This window comes from Globicephala melas, chromosome 21, assembly GCF_963455315.2.
Source record: "Globicephala melas chromosome 21, mGloMel1.2, whole genome shotgun sequence".
Classification (NCBI taxonomy): domain Eukaryota; kingdom Metazoa; phylum Chordata; class Mammalia; order Artiodactyla; family Delphinidae; genus Globicephala; species Globicephala melas.
Window position 1 is genome coordinate 18,793,686 of NC_083334.1, and position 15,638 is coordinate 18,809,323.

Sequence of the window (15,638 nt, forward strand, 5' to 3'; positions counted from 1 at the left end):
CAAGAAGAGTAAATAGGGTGAGAAAAATAGAAGGCCTAGAGGGCTAGAACACTGATGAATACTTGTAAGTTCATAAACTCATAGACAGGAGCCTGCAAAGGAACCTGGGACACAGAAGTAGGAAGAAAATGAAGGTAGGAGATATAGTGTAACAGAAGCCAAGGATAGAATTTTGAAAAAGAAGAATGTGGTGGTCAGAAATGGTCAAAGGCTGGGGAATGATCAAATACAAAACAACCTGAAAAGACTTATTTTTTCTTGACTATTCATTTGAGACACTGAAATACTTAAAAACTATAACAGTTAAAAAGAAGTTAAAAGACAGTAGTATCTATCGAATGACCTGCAACACTCTTAAGATCCACCACTGGTATGTTTAACGTACTTTGCCCAGCAGTATATCATAGTAGTTAAAGACGGAGGCTCTTAAATTAGAACACTTGAGTTTCAGATCTGTCTTGAGCACTTGGAGAGGTTCATCATTCTGGGCCTATAACATTAGGAGTATATTAGCATCAACCTTTTTAAGCTATGGAGGTTTAGTAAGTTATTATTATCCCAGTGCCCTCCACAACCTGGTCCCACATTCCTAAATAGCACCGTGCCCCACACTCCTTAACTGGCTCTCTATGCTTCATTCAGGTCACTCTTCTTGCTCCACCCTCTCCATCCAGGAAGCAGTGCCTACGTTTACATCTTGTTAATGCCGTACCTGCCTAGGACTCCTACCTAACCAACCTCTCTACACTTGGGGTCTACGTATGGTTCTCTCTGAAGCCATTCCAGTTTAATTTACTCATTTGACAATTATTAACTGAGCATACCAAGTATTTACTGGATACTAGGAATATAGCAATGAATAAGATAAAGATAGTCCCTGCCCTTCAGTGAAAATCCTAAATAAGTGACATGAGCTCTGAATCATAAAAAATAAGTAGGTATTTCTCATTCATTCATTCAACATTTATATACTGAGAACCCACTATATATTCAAGAACTGTTTCAGAAGCCAAGAATAAAACAATGAACAAAAATATAAGGGGGGAAACTCCCCTCTTGGAGCTTACATTCTATAGGGAGAAAACAGACAGTAAAAAATTAAATTATATGAGAGACAATGATAAATGAACTGAGGAAAAGTAAAGCAGTGAAGGTGGAAAGAATTCATGAGAGAAGGGGTTGCAATACTAATGAGTGGTTGGGAGGGGCCTCTCCAAGGCAGTGGCATTTTCAGCAGAGATCTGATGATGTCTAAAAGCCATGTAAATACTTGGAGAAAGAGGGAAGAGCCAGTGAACCAGGCTCTACTGAAGGACAATGTCTGGAACCTTTTAGAAAGAGTAAAGAAGCCAAGACGACTGAAGGACAGTTGATGAGGGGAAATGGATAAATGGATAAGGTTGGTGAAGTAGTACAGGGCCAGATCCCAGAGCCTCCTGGGTTGGAATTTTGAAAATTAACCATATGGTGGGTAAAGATGGAAGCTAGGATATAGTTAAAAGGCTGCTGCAATAAGTGGATTAAGAAATTAAAATTAGAGCTCAAACAAGGGTGGTAGGTATGGTGAGAAATCGTTGGAATCTGGACATATTTGGAAGGAAGAGTCAACAGGATTTTCTGAAAGATTAGATGTGGGGTATGGCAGGGAAGAAGTGGTAAAGGAAGACTATGAGGTTTTTGACTTGAACATGAGAAGTCAAATGCTATGGGAGAATTAGGCCTGGGGCCTGAGATGGGGAGTCTGTCCTGTACCTGTTCATTTGGAGACACCCAGTAGACTTCCAGGTAGAGGTGCAGCATGAGCTAGTTGGATTTATCAGTCTGGAGTTTACAGGGAAGATCTGTCCCCAAGATAAAATTTAGGACTCAATAATAGTTAGACAGTATTTAACCTTTAAAGCTGGACACCAATTTAGTAAATATAGATAGAGATGACCAAGATCAGAACCCCCTGTTAACACCAAAATAAGTGCAGAAGATAAAAAATGGATGAGCAAAGATGATTAAGAAGTAGCAGTCAAAGAAGTAAGGAAAATCACGAGTGTGGCCTCCTGGAAGACAAGTGATTCTGGATGAAGACATCAGTTCTGTAGATACAGAGAGAGCAGTAATATGAAGACCCAGAACTAAAAATTGAATTTATTTCCCTGGAAAATATTTGTGCCCTTGACTAGAGCATTTTCAATGGAACAGTGAGGCAAAAGCCTTATGAAAAAATAAGGAAACAATGTAGACAACTGTTTCAAGGAGTTTTGCTCTAAGAGGGATCAGGTAAATAGAACAATATCTGGAAGGGAAAATGGTGTCATGTCCCTTTAGGATGAATAAGGAGATGTTTGCACTGCTACCGAGAATGATTCAGTAATAAAAGAAAACATTAGGATGACAAAGAAAGAGGGGAGAATCGTTGGAAAACTGTCATTGAATACATGAGATGCGATAAGATCTAGTACACAAGTGGGGGTGTTATTCTTAGATAAGAGCAGAAAAGGTTCAAGTAATACAGCAGTACACAGACTCCAAGGGGCTGTGCATAGAATGCAGTGGCAGAAGGAGATCCGGGTACTTAAATGGGATAAAAGCAAATCTTCATTTTCACTATCTTCTAATATATCATTTCCTTCAACTATGAATGTAGTCGACAGATCACAATAGTTTTAGCAGCACCTGTGATTTTCGTTAGTGAGGGAAATGCAAATATCTTCATACTATAACATTTTCATATTATAAGAGTAACTATCTCAAAATATTGTTTATATTCAGACTACTTGAAAACTATGGTAGTTATTAGATCCACATGAGGTCTGGTGATTTAATGCATTAATAGGAAATATATATATTCCAATATTATAAATTTTACTTACACATAAGAGAAAATGCTCAAATTTTAAAATGAGATGTTAAAATTAAATAGCAATAGCTACACTATCTATGGTTTGTTACAGAAGTTTTAAAAAATTCATCTTAATACATGATTTATTCAAAATTCCAAGAAATGGTTCAATAAAAGAAAAGCCGGCTTAAACATGGTGTTTAAACATGAGTCATTTCAAGTAGTGACAGATGTATTTACAGTATTTATTTATAATTACACACAGAGCTGTGGCACTTCTCACAACATACTAAACAAGCATAAACTTCTAAAATGCAAAACGGCCCAGATTTATAGAAACTCTTTTTCTAAGTAAGTATAACTGATATTTCCTGTTTTGATTTTAACAACTGAAATGTCCAGTACTTCACTGCTCTCATTAGTTTGGAAATTTAAATTTTTGTAATTAACTAGAATTTTATTTATCTATTTACTAAAATATTCATGCAGAAAAGGACATGATTCATAAGGGTACACACAGTTCAATGAATTTTACATGAGCATACCCTTGTAACCAACACTGAGATCAGGAAGTGGAATACTGTTAGAAAAACAGGTGTCCACTGATGCCTCTTCCTAATCATTACCTGCATAACCCTCCAAAGGGGTAAGGATATTTTTTTGAAAATGCTGCATCACAGAGTATGTGTATACCAGGCTTTAGTGGACTAACCAAACATTTCTCAGAACTTTCAACCAAATCTACACTCCAACTAGCAGTGTTTCAGAGTTCTGGTCCATTCACATCCATACCAACAACTGGCATTATCTCTGCATGTGTGTGTGTGTATGTTCATCTTGGCTATCCTGGTAGAGGTGTGGCAGGCCATACTATAGTTTTTTTGTTTTGTTTTTTTTTATTGTTGGCTGCATTGGATCTTCGTTGCTGTGCATGGGCTTTCTCTAGTTGTAGCGAGCAGGGGCTCCTCGTTGTGGTGTGTGGCTTCTCACTGCGGTGGCCTCTTGTTGCAGAGCACGAGCTCTCTAGGCATGCGGGCTTCAGTAGTTGCAGCTCGCAGGCTCTAGAGCACAAGCTTAGTAGTTGTGGCGCACGGGCTTAGTTGCTCTGTGGCATGTGGGATCTTCCCAGACCAGGGCTTGAATCCGTGTCCCCTGCATAGGCAGGCGGATTCTTAACCACTGTGCCACCAGGGAAGCCCTATACTGCAGTTTTATTTCAGAATATCCAGATGATTAACAAAGTTGAATATGTTTTCATATGTTTACTGAAATTTGAACGTTTTGGTAAAGTACCAAGCAAGTCTTTACTCCTCTTCAAAATTTGATTATCTGACTTTTGCTTATTGTTTTCTAAAAGTTCTTTATATATATAAAATAAGTAAGTATACACATAGCAAATAATCTTTACCAAGCTTGTGACTTGCCTTCCTTTTCATTTTCTTAATGGTATCTTTTGGCAAACAGAAGTTCTTAATTCACTGAAGTTCAGTTTACCAGTTATTTCTTCCATTATGGTCTGTTTCAAGAAATCTTTGCCAATCCAGCAATCATAAAGATAAATACCTATGTTTTCTTCTAAAAGTGTTAATGTTTACATTTCACACTGAGATGCACAACACACTGAGATTCACAATTCACCTTTTATTTTATTTGAGCTGTAACTGACATACATTATATTAGTTTCAGGTGTACAACATAATGGTTTGATATCTGTATATATGGGGAAATGATGACCACAGTAAGTCTAGTTTAACATCTGTCATCATATATAGACTATCTTTCTTGTGATGAGAACATTTAAGATCTATTCTCTTAACAACTTGGAAATATGCAGTACAGTACTGACTATAGTTGCCATGTTGTACATTACATCCCCAATAGTCATTTACTTTATAACTGAAGTTTGTACCTTTTGACACCCTGTGCCCATTTCACCTACTTGCACCACGCACCCCCTCTTCTCTGTATCTCTGGTTTTGTTGGTTTTTTTTTTTGGGGGGGGGTTGCTCTTTTTGTTTTTGTCTTAGATTCCACATGTAAGCCTTTCTTCACTTGGTATTGGGTTGGCCAGAAAATTCGTTTGGTTTTAAGTACACATTCTTCAGTTTCACCAAGAACTTTACTGAACAACGTATTCACTAACCGAACGAACTTTCTGGCCAACCCAATATAATAATGCCTTCAAGGTCCACTTATGTTGTCACAAATGGCAAGATTTAATTTTTTAATAGTTGAATAATATTCATTGTATTTACCACAATGTCTTTATCCATTCATTGATGGAAACTTAGACTGTTTCCATATCTTGGCTATTGTAAATAATGCTGCAATGAACATGGAGGTAAATATATATTAGTTTTTTTGTTTTCTTCTGATAAATATCTAGAAGAATTGCTAGATCATATAGTAGTTCTACTTTAATTTTTTAAGGAACCTCCATATGCTATTCCACAGCGGCTATACCAATTTACATTCTCACCAGTAGTGCACGAGGGTTCCAACACTTGTTATTTCTTGACATTTTAATAATAGCTATTCTTACAGGTGTGAAGTGACATTTCATGGTGGTTTTTATTTGCACTTCTCTGATGATCAGTAATACTGAGCATCTTTTCACATGTACCTGCACCATCTGTATCTCTTTAGGAAAATGTCTATTCAGATCCTCTGCCTATTTTTTAATTGACTTGTTTGTTGTTTTTACTACTGAGTTGTATGAGTTCTTTATATATCCTGGATATCAACCCCTTATCAAATACATGATTTGCAAATAGTTTCTTCCATTCAGGTTGCCTTTTCATTTTGTCGACCTTTGCTATGCAGAAGCTTTTTAGTTTGATGTAGTCCCACTTGTTTATTTTTGCTTGTTTTGCCTTGGTTTTTGATGTCAAATACAAAAACTTATCACCAAGAACAACATCAAAGAGCTTACCACCTAGGTTTTCTCCTGGGAGTTTTATCGTTTCAGGTCTTACATTCAACTCTTTTATCCATTTTAATTTCTGTGTACAGGGTAAGGGTAGGGGTCAAGTTTTATTCCTTTGCATGTGGCTGTCCAGTTTTCCCAATACCATTTATTGAAGAGACTGTCCTTCCCCAATGTATATTCTTGGCTACTTTGTCATAAATTAATTGACCACATATGTGTGTGTTTATTTCAGGGCTCTCTATTCCGTTCCATTGATCTGTATGTCCATTTTTATTCCAATACCATTATATTTTGATTACTACAGCTTTGTAATAAAGTTTGAAATCAGGGAGCATGATGCCTCCAACTTTGTTTTTAAGATTGATTTTGCTATTCAGGGTCTTTTATGGATCCATACAAACGTTAGGATTTCTTCTATTTCTGTGAATTTTGATAGGGATGGCACTGAATTTGTACATTGCTTTGGGTAGTATAATATTTGGTAGTTCATGTTAACAATACTAGTTCTTCCAATCCATGAGCATTATATAACTTTCCATTTATTTGTATCATCTTCAATTTCTTTCATCAATATCTTAATAGTTTTTGGTGTACAGTTCTCTCAACTCCTTGGTTAAACTTATTCCTAGGTATTTTATTCTTTTTGATGAATTGTAAATGGAATTGGTTTTTTAATTTCTCTGATAGTCTGATATTAGTATATGGAAATGCCACATAGCTCTCTATATATTGATTTTTTTTAGCCTGCAACTTTATTGAATTCATTTACTAACTAACTGTAGTAGTTTTTTGGTGGAGTCTCCAGGGTTTTCTATATACAGTATTATGTTATCTGAAAATAGTGATGGTTTTACTTCTTCCTTTCTGATTTGGATGTCCCTTATTTCTTTTTCTTGCTTAATTGCTCTGACTAGGACTTTGAATATGTCAAAAGTGGTGAGAGTGGACATCCTTGCTTTCTTCCTGATCTTAGAGGGAAAGTATTCAGCTTTTCACCACTGAGTACTATGTCAGCTGTGGGCTTGTCATGTAGGGCCTTTATTATGTTCCCTCTATTGAGAAATCTTATGATAAATGGAGTATAGAAGCTAGGTGGTCACTCCATGTACTGGATCTTCACACTGAGGCTTACTGGTGACTTTATAATAAGCAAAAAACTCAGACAACAACATTCAAATGCAAAAAAAAAAAAAAAAGGCAGGTCCATCTATCTATGAGTAATTTTAAAATGTTCTTCGAGTTTAGTGAGAACATTATCTATCCTCCTGAAGGAAAATTAAGTGCTAGATTTATTAAGAAAAATATACCCTAAGAAGATATTAATTCATTATATTGTTGCCATACTCCTGACCCAAACAAAAATACACAGAAATAACGGACATACCTGTCTTCAAATGGGCAAATGATTCAATTGCCTGATGGGAAAAACTTTTTATTCAAACAAATATTATCAGCAATTATTTGCTTTTCACTTGGAAAGGTAACAAAATAATATGCCACAAGATCGTACCTTTATGATATTACAAAGTACATAATTTTATTCAAGAAAAATTTGAAAGAAAAAGGAGCTTATTCCACTCTATTTGAAGTCAGAGCTGCCCTGACTTCAGAGCACTCACAAAACAATACATTTCTACTGATACACCATAATGTATAGACACCAAAGAACCTTTCAGGAATTGTGAAAATTGTGTAATAATATATATTAGTTTTTCATAAAACTAACATAATTAAACTGATATAATTTCTTTGAGACAGAAGAAACATTAAGGTATGTGAATCATCCTATAATGCAGAGCATCAGTGTTAAAAGGCAGAAAACAGCTTCTGTCCTACTGAGATTTACTGTAATAATAAGGTTTGGGTTATTAGACCTTTTAAATGATGTTTTATCTTTCATGGTTTTACTCGCAGATTCTTAGGATGTTTTTCTTTGTGTTTTTAATGAATGTAACTACTCCTCACACTCATATTTCTGGTTTGAAATGACAGCCATCTCTGAAGAGCATTAGCCTTCCATGAAGCTCTGCATTCAAGGGCTACAAAACATAACATTTTAACTCATTTTGATATTCCTAGACAACATTTCTTCCTGAAGACCATAAACTATATATCTATCCTACACTCCCTGAAGTTATGTACTTGTGTAGTTCAATACTTTACTCAACCATTTTGCTTTAAACTCACCATGAAGCACGTACTGTGTATGCTTATTGTCCACCATCCTCCATCTTTAGGGGGTGGAGGAAGTTTGGAAAGCCAAGTTAAACCAAAACAGAACCAATGTATATTCAGCTCCATAAGCAATCATCAGTACCTATTAAATAGTAGTTAACAAGCACTTTTTTCCCCTTAGGAAGCATGAGACCAGGAAGTACTTACGAATACTCCTTTACCTATTTTTTTTTTTAAACTCAAAACCAGGAAGCTCCAATGTCTATGTATGTTTCAACATTTCCATATGTTACCTCCCCTGTGCAATTGCAAGCTTTGTCTCTATCCTACACCCTAAAGCACTATGAATAGCCTTCTCTCCCCAGTATACATTTCATTCTTAATCCCGTGAGTCATAAACAATAATATGAATATGATAATGAAAAAGAAAAAAATTACCAGCCACAGAATACAGTCTAAGTAATCCCAGAAGTACTTCTGCACAGGTTCAGTGGTAAGACACAACTGCTAATTGTAGGTAGACTTGTTCTTTACTAAGAAGTGAGCATGTGGCTAGAAATTCTCTACCGAATTGTTTTTCCTCATTATTTTCCTTTTGCATATAAATTTCTTCATTACAGAAGTGGTCTGCTGTTGTATAGTTCATTACTATTTTTATTTTAGGAGCTTTCATTTTACTGTGCAATCCAAGGCTTTCATCAGAGTTTCTACAAATCAGATGACAAGACTTTGCCAAAAATTATTTTAAAATATATTCTCATTTCCAAAGGAAAATGGGATATTGGTTGCTTTTAATAGATGTTTAAGAATCTGAATAAATGCTTCAGCATTTTGGATAGCCTCTTAACTTTGTAAGGATATCCCAAGAATAGGATTTTAAAAAAGACTGGAATTGAACAAATCCAGTTTTTCACTTAAAAATAGTTTTTCTTTATAAACAAAAATCAAGTTTGCAAGTTTGGGGTAGTAATGGTGACTATCAGACAGAAAATGGTAAAGGAGATTCAAATTATTTATCTGACCTCATTGTTTAAGTGACTTGAATAGTTTCATAAGCCATAAGAAAAAAACCCCACAAATGAACATTTTATATTCAGAGTAGTTTTCAAATGTATTGTTTGAAAACATGTCTGTTCTCTGCATCCTGTTACTGACTTCTGAAAGGCTGCCACTGGGGAGCAGATATACCTGCCCTGATTTCCTTCTCAAGTATGTGTTTGTGAATGTTAGAATATCTTCTGTTATGCCAAGCACATTAGCTTTCAAGGATTCAAAGAAGAAAAACAAATCTGCATGATGTAGCAGAGGTGCAAGAAAATTGACTGTTGGAGTACTAACATATATGCATCACATAAATGTTCTTAGGCATTTATTTACAGTCCTAATGGCTCACTGCATGCCCTGGGTTAAACATCCGGCATACGAGACACGTGCCCAGATTTAGAGAACCCAGCACTGTGAAAAGAATACAGAACTTGAAGTCAGACACACACACAGAATCAAATCCCAGTTAACCATTTTCTAGCTGTGTGAGCTTCTGCAAATTGAGTTTACTGAATCTTAGTTTCCTTGTTTGAGGATAATACAAATTCCTTTTCATAGTTATTATAGGGAATAAGCATATAAAACATACCCCAAAAGAAGGAAGCGATGCAGTAAACAGTAATGGCTGTTATTACTAACTTTCAACAATAATTCTGGGGCTCTTCTCAAGGAGAGAGAATAATGAAGAAGGCATGCTAATGTCATCTGAGTCCACTTCAGCCACAGGATTACATCTTAAGTAGACAGTTTTTTAGTAGACTGAAACAGTGACAAAATTTGGTATATTGATGTTGAAATACTAAAGGAGTTTTAACTTTCCAACAACACTTTGAAAGAAGTGCTGTATTTTTACCAAGAAACTGGGTAGTTTTACTGAATGAAGCAACCTGAGCAAAACCGAAAACGCTTTGAAACGTAATGACTATGGTGATTGAGATCATCCATAGTATCCAGTTATACTAAACAGAGTATAAACTAATTCATCTCTTTTAACTCAATTATCAAAAAGTGAGAAAATATTAAGACACTTTCCTTGAAAACTCTTATCTTCCTTACTCTAAAAAATCCAAACTTCAAATTTGTACTTCTCTATCTACCACAAAGCCATAGAGGTTCTCTGTGAATTTCTAGACTCTAGTTATTATTGCAGATGATGGGTGCTTTAAGGTGATTTGCTTGGGCTGCTTATTAGTCTATCCTATCACATCCAACTCAGTCATAAACACCACTAATTCTTGGTTGAAAAGAAAAATGGAAGGAGGAAGGGCTATTGCAAGAAGGCAAAAGGAACAAACTGACACTTAGCATATACATTTGTATGCATATACATTTGTATGCATATATATTAAAGTTTCCTCTTTTGTTACTTTTTATTTTTACTTTTATTTTTAAGTACCATTACTTTTCTTCTTCCTATTGGGAAAGAGACTATATTTTCAATTATCTATTGAAATTGTTTACTAATGATTCTTGGGGACTGACTTTGAATTCAGAAAACTGTTCAACTTAGTATTAATTTCATTATTGGTTCTCCATAAATTGTGATGAAATTTCCATATGGACAATCATACCATAGGCAAATCATATCTTAGGTAAATCTCTTTTACACTTTTTTGTTCCCTGTATTTCTTTTTCTGTTCTTAGGCTTTGACTAAGACCACTAGTAAAACGATGAAAAGCAGGTGATTGTAGGCATCATTTTTAAGATATTTGCTAGAAATTTTAAGATACCCTTAACCTAATTAAGAAAGTTCACTTTCTTATTAATTCATCATGAATTAGCTAAATTTGGTTGGTAACACGTTTTCAAAAAACTTTTTGCTTCTATGTTCATAAGCAGCATTTGCCATGGCATACCCTGAAGGTGGTGAAAGTAAGCCTCTGTGACAGCTACTGGCACGTGCAGAAAGCCAGTCAACTCTGCAGGACTAGGAGAAAGGACACAAACTAGAGCATTCAGCAACACCCTAGGGAAAGTGAGCAAATGGGAGGCTATCAGCACCCGACCTAGCTTTACAAGATTGAGAGAAAGGACACAATCTTGAGTATGCCCACAAGGCGGAACAGGCTTATCCACAGAAAAGATCTGAGAAAGCCTCAGAGTCCCTAACATGACTGAAGAAAGGAATTTCTCTCCCAAAGCCACCTAATTTTGGAAGAGGTACACTTCTTCAAATATGAAGAAAGCAATGCAAGACTTCAATTTCAAGGAACATGACACCATCAAAGGAGTACAATTTTCCAGTGACCAACTAATAAAGAATTCAAAATAGTTGTTTTAAGGAAGCTCAGTCAATGAGCTACAAGAAAACACACAAAGATAATTCCATAAAATCAGGAAAATAATACATGAACAAAATGAGAAGTTTAACAGAGAGATAGGATTCATAAAGAAGAACCAAATAGAAATTTGGGAGCTGAAGAATATGACAAATAAAATGAAAAATGTCATAGAGAATATCAACATCAGATTGGATCAACTGGAAGAAAGAATCTGTAGAGATCACTTGAAATTATCCAGTCGGGGGAACAGAGAAAAGAATAGAAAAGAGTGACAAAAATCTACATAACTCTAAAAGGAACTATCTGTGCATTACTGGAGTCCCAGGAGAAAAGAAGAAAGGGGCAGAAAGTTTAAGAAATAATGCCTGATGAAAAGAACCCCCAAAACAGAATTAAATCTGAATTTTCACAATTAGGAAACAAATACAACTGTCACTGAACAATATATTTTTAAAAATACTTATACATATGTATATTTACATAAAAGTCTTTGGAAAAAGTCAAAGGATTGCTTTGCTTATTAGAGGTTATCCCTAGGGAATGTCCCTTCCTGATGTAATTAAAATTGAGGGAAAAAAGATAGTTTTTAACAGCAGTAAAGTTACTAAAAAGTAGACTTATTTTCAAAACTACTCTCTCTAAGCATATTTGCTAAACACAAACGTGCAGAATCCTGCCCTAATTTATTTTCTCCACTTTGCAAAATACTGTTCTCCCAGCATAGTACCACCAAATTTCAACCCTAAATCATCTTCTCCAAGATACACCCCCTTAAGGCTATCAGTGTATTTCTCAGCAGAAACCTTGCAAGCCAGGAGACAGTGGAATGAAGCATTAAAAATGCTACAAGAAAAAAAAAAAAAAGCCAACCAAGAGAACTTTACCTGGCAAAGTTATCCTTCAGGGATGAAGGATAGATAAAAAACTTTCCCAGACAAACAAAAGGTAAGAAGTTCATCACCAATCGATTTGCCTTACAAGAAATACTGAAAAACATTCTTCATGCTAAACACACTGGTAAAGGCAAGTATATAGTCAAATTCAGAATACTCTAAAACTGTAATATGGTACTAGAAAACAGTTAATAAGATAACATTAGTAAGTCCTTATCTACCAAAAGTTACTTTAAATATAAATGGATTAAGTTATCCAAACAAAAGGCACAGAGTGAACGAATGGATAAAAAAGGAAGACATAACTATATGCTGCCCTCAAGAATCTCACTTCAGCTTCAAGGAGACAAATAATTTCAAAAAAGGGATGGAAAAAGATATTTCACACAAGTATGGAAACCAAAAGAAAAAAACAGAGTAGCTATGCACTCATCAAACAAAACAGACGTGAAGGAAAAAATGATTGCAAGTGACAAGGTAAATGAATAAAATGAAAGAGGAGACATTAAACTCATACTACAGAAATACAAAGGATTGTAAGAGACTACTATGAACAACTGTATGCCAACAAATTGGATAACCTAGAAGAAACAGATAAACCCTTGAAACACAAACCTATCAAGACTGAATCATGAAGAAATAGAAAATTTGAACAGACCTATAACAAGTAAGGAGATTGAATCAGTAATTAATGACCTCCTAACAAAGAAAAGCCCAAGACCAGATGGTTTCCCTGGAAAATACTACCACATATTTAAAGAAGAATTAATACCAATCCTTTTTCAAACTCTTCCAAACAATTAAAGAGGGAACACTCCCAAACTCATTGTATGAGGCTAGTATTACACCAATACGAAAAGATAAAGCTACAGATCAATATCCCTGCTGAATAGACATGAAAAATTCTCAACAAAATACAGTAAACCAAATTCAACAGCACATTAAAAGAGTCATACACCATTAACAAGTAGGATTTATCCCTGGGATGTAAAGACGATTCAACATCTGCAAATCAATCAATGAGATATATCAATTAACAAAAATCACATGATAATTGATGTTGATATAGAAAAAGCATTTGACAAAATTCCACATCCTTTCATGATAAAAACTCAATAAATTGGGTATAGAAAGAATGTACAACAACATGATAAAAGCCAGATACAATAAGCTCCCAACTAATATGTTCAACTGTGATAGGCTGGAAGCTTTCCCTCTAAGATCAGAAACAAGAAAGGGTGTCCTATCATCAATCTTATTCAACATAGTACTAAAGTACTATCTAGAGCAATTAGGCAAGAAAAAGAAGTGAAACTGTGTTTGCAGATGATATGATCTTCCTAAAGACTGCACCAAAAAAGGGTTTGAACTAATCACTGATTTCTTCACTAAAGTTGCAGGATTCAAAATCAACATACAAGGACTTCCAAGGACTTCCCTGGTGGTGCAGTGGTTAAGAATCTGCCTGCCAATGCAGGGGACACAGGTTTGAGCCCTGGTCCAGGGAGATCCCACATGCCATGGAGCAACTAAGCCCCTGTGCCACTGCTGGGCCCGTGTGCCACGACTACTGAAGCCCACGCACCTAGAGCCCATGCTCCACAACAGAGAAGCCACTGCAATGAGAAGCCCGCGCACCGCAACAAGGATTAGCGAAGAAAGCCCATGTGCAGCAATGAAGACCCAACACAGCCAAATAACAAAACAAAACACAAAATCAGCATACAGAACTCAGTTGCATTTCTACACTAATAATAAATTATCCAAAAAAGAAATTTAAAAATCCCATTTACAACAGTATCAAAAACGGTTAAATTCTATTCCTAAGCATTTTATTAAGGAGGTGAAAGATCTGTACATGACATTCATGAAAGAAATTAAAGAAAACAAATGGGAAGCATCTTGTGTCCAACTATAGATATCCAACTACCTAGATTGGAAGAATTAATATTGTTAATATGTCCACACTACCCCAAGCCATCTATAGATTCAATGCAATCACTATCAAAATTCCAATGGCATTTTTCACAGAAATAGAGAAAGCAATACAAAAATTCATATGGAACCACAAAATGATCCCAGATAGCCAAAGCAATCCTGAGAAAAAAAAAAAAAGTGGGAAGCATCACATTTCCTGAAATCAAACTATATAACATAGCTACAGTAATCAAAACAGTATGGTACCACCATAAAAAATCACATAAACCAATGGAATAGAATTGAGAGCTCACAAATAACTAATGCATATGCCATCAATAAATATTTGACAAGAAAGCAAAGAATATGCATCAGGGAAAGGACAGTCCCCTCAATAAACAGTGCTGGGAAAAGTGAATATTCACATACAAAATAAGGTGAATAACTACTTCCTATCTTATACCACTCACAAAAATCAACTCAAAATGGATTCAAGATTTAAATATAAGACCTGAAACTGTAAAACTCCTAGAAGAAATATAGGGAAAAAGCTCCCTGACATTAGTCTTCACAGCAATATTTTGAATATGACACCAAAAGCTTTTCATTTTGTTGATGAGCTTTATAGATTCCCTTTACTGCTCCTTGAGCCAGAACCACAGATATCTTCTAGATATCTTTGTTCCACATGGCTCACTTTCAACTTTCAAGCTGAACTGAGTTTAAGTCAAGAAAAACCAAAATAGTAAACAAAAAATTATCAACCCTCAACATCTTCTAATTAGATGTCATTTTGAAAGCTGATGTTCTTACCTGATCTACCTGCTGACACTTTTTAAAAACATCAAATACTTGAGCCTTGCATTCTCTCCACGTTTTATAGTTATATCACCAGGAGAAAAAGGTTGGCATATGTATAATGCCATCTTACCTATAAACAGAGTGTCATTTTTTAAAACCATGATTTCTGTCTTATAACTGAGTAGCAATAATCCTTTACATATTCTGTGTGACAGCACATAGTCTGCTATTGCATTTTGATCCAAACTGACAATATCTGTCCTTTGATTGAGGTACTAAATCTGTTTATATTTAAAGTACATAAGTATATTGATAGGATATGACTGATATGATGGTATTTAGGTCTGTCATTTTTTAAATTGTACTGGGTTTCTTGTGTTTTACTCCTCTGTTCCTCCTTTCATTCCTCCTTTGTGTTAATTATATATTTTTAGTATTCCATTTTAATCACTCTCTTAGCTTTCCAGCTAATCTCGTTGTATTATGTTTTCAGTTGTTCCTCTGAGGATTACAATATGTATCTTAAACTCATCCCAGTCAAGTTAAAGTTGATATTGAACCACATCAGGTAAAATATAGGAACTTTTCAACAACATAGCTCAATTTATCCTTTAACATGCTATTGTCATGCACACACAACAAACCCACCAATCCATCAATGCAGTGTTATATTTTGCTTTAAACAGTCATATGTCTTTAAAATATAAAAAGCAAAGAGAAAAATATTAATCCACTATAATTAGGAAAGCTCCATTTTCTAGTA

At 35.1% G+C, this 15,638-nt stretch overlaps 1 protein-coding gene across 9 annotated transcripts in view; it reads right to left on the reverse strand.

Annotated features, from left to right (window-relative positions):
• TUSC3 (tumor suppressor candidate 3) overlaps positions 1-15,638 on the reverse strand; it is a 183,087-nt gene that overhangs the window by 80,377 nt on the left and 87,072 nt on the right. The gene's annotated exons all lie outside the window — the stretch shown is intronic.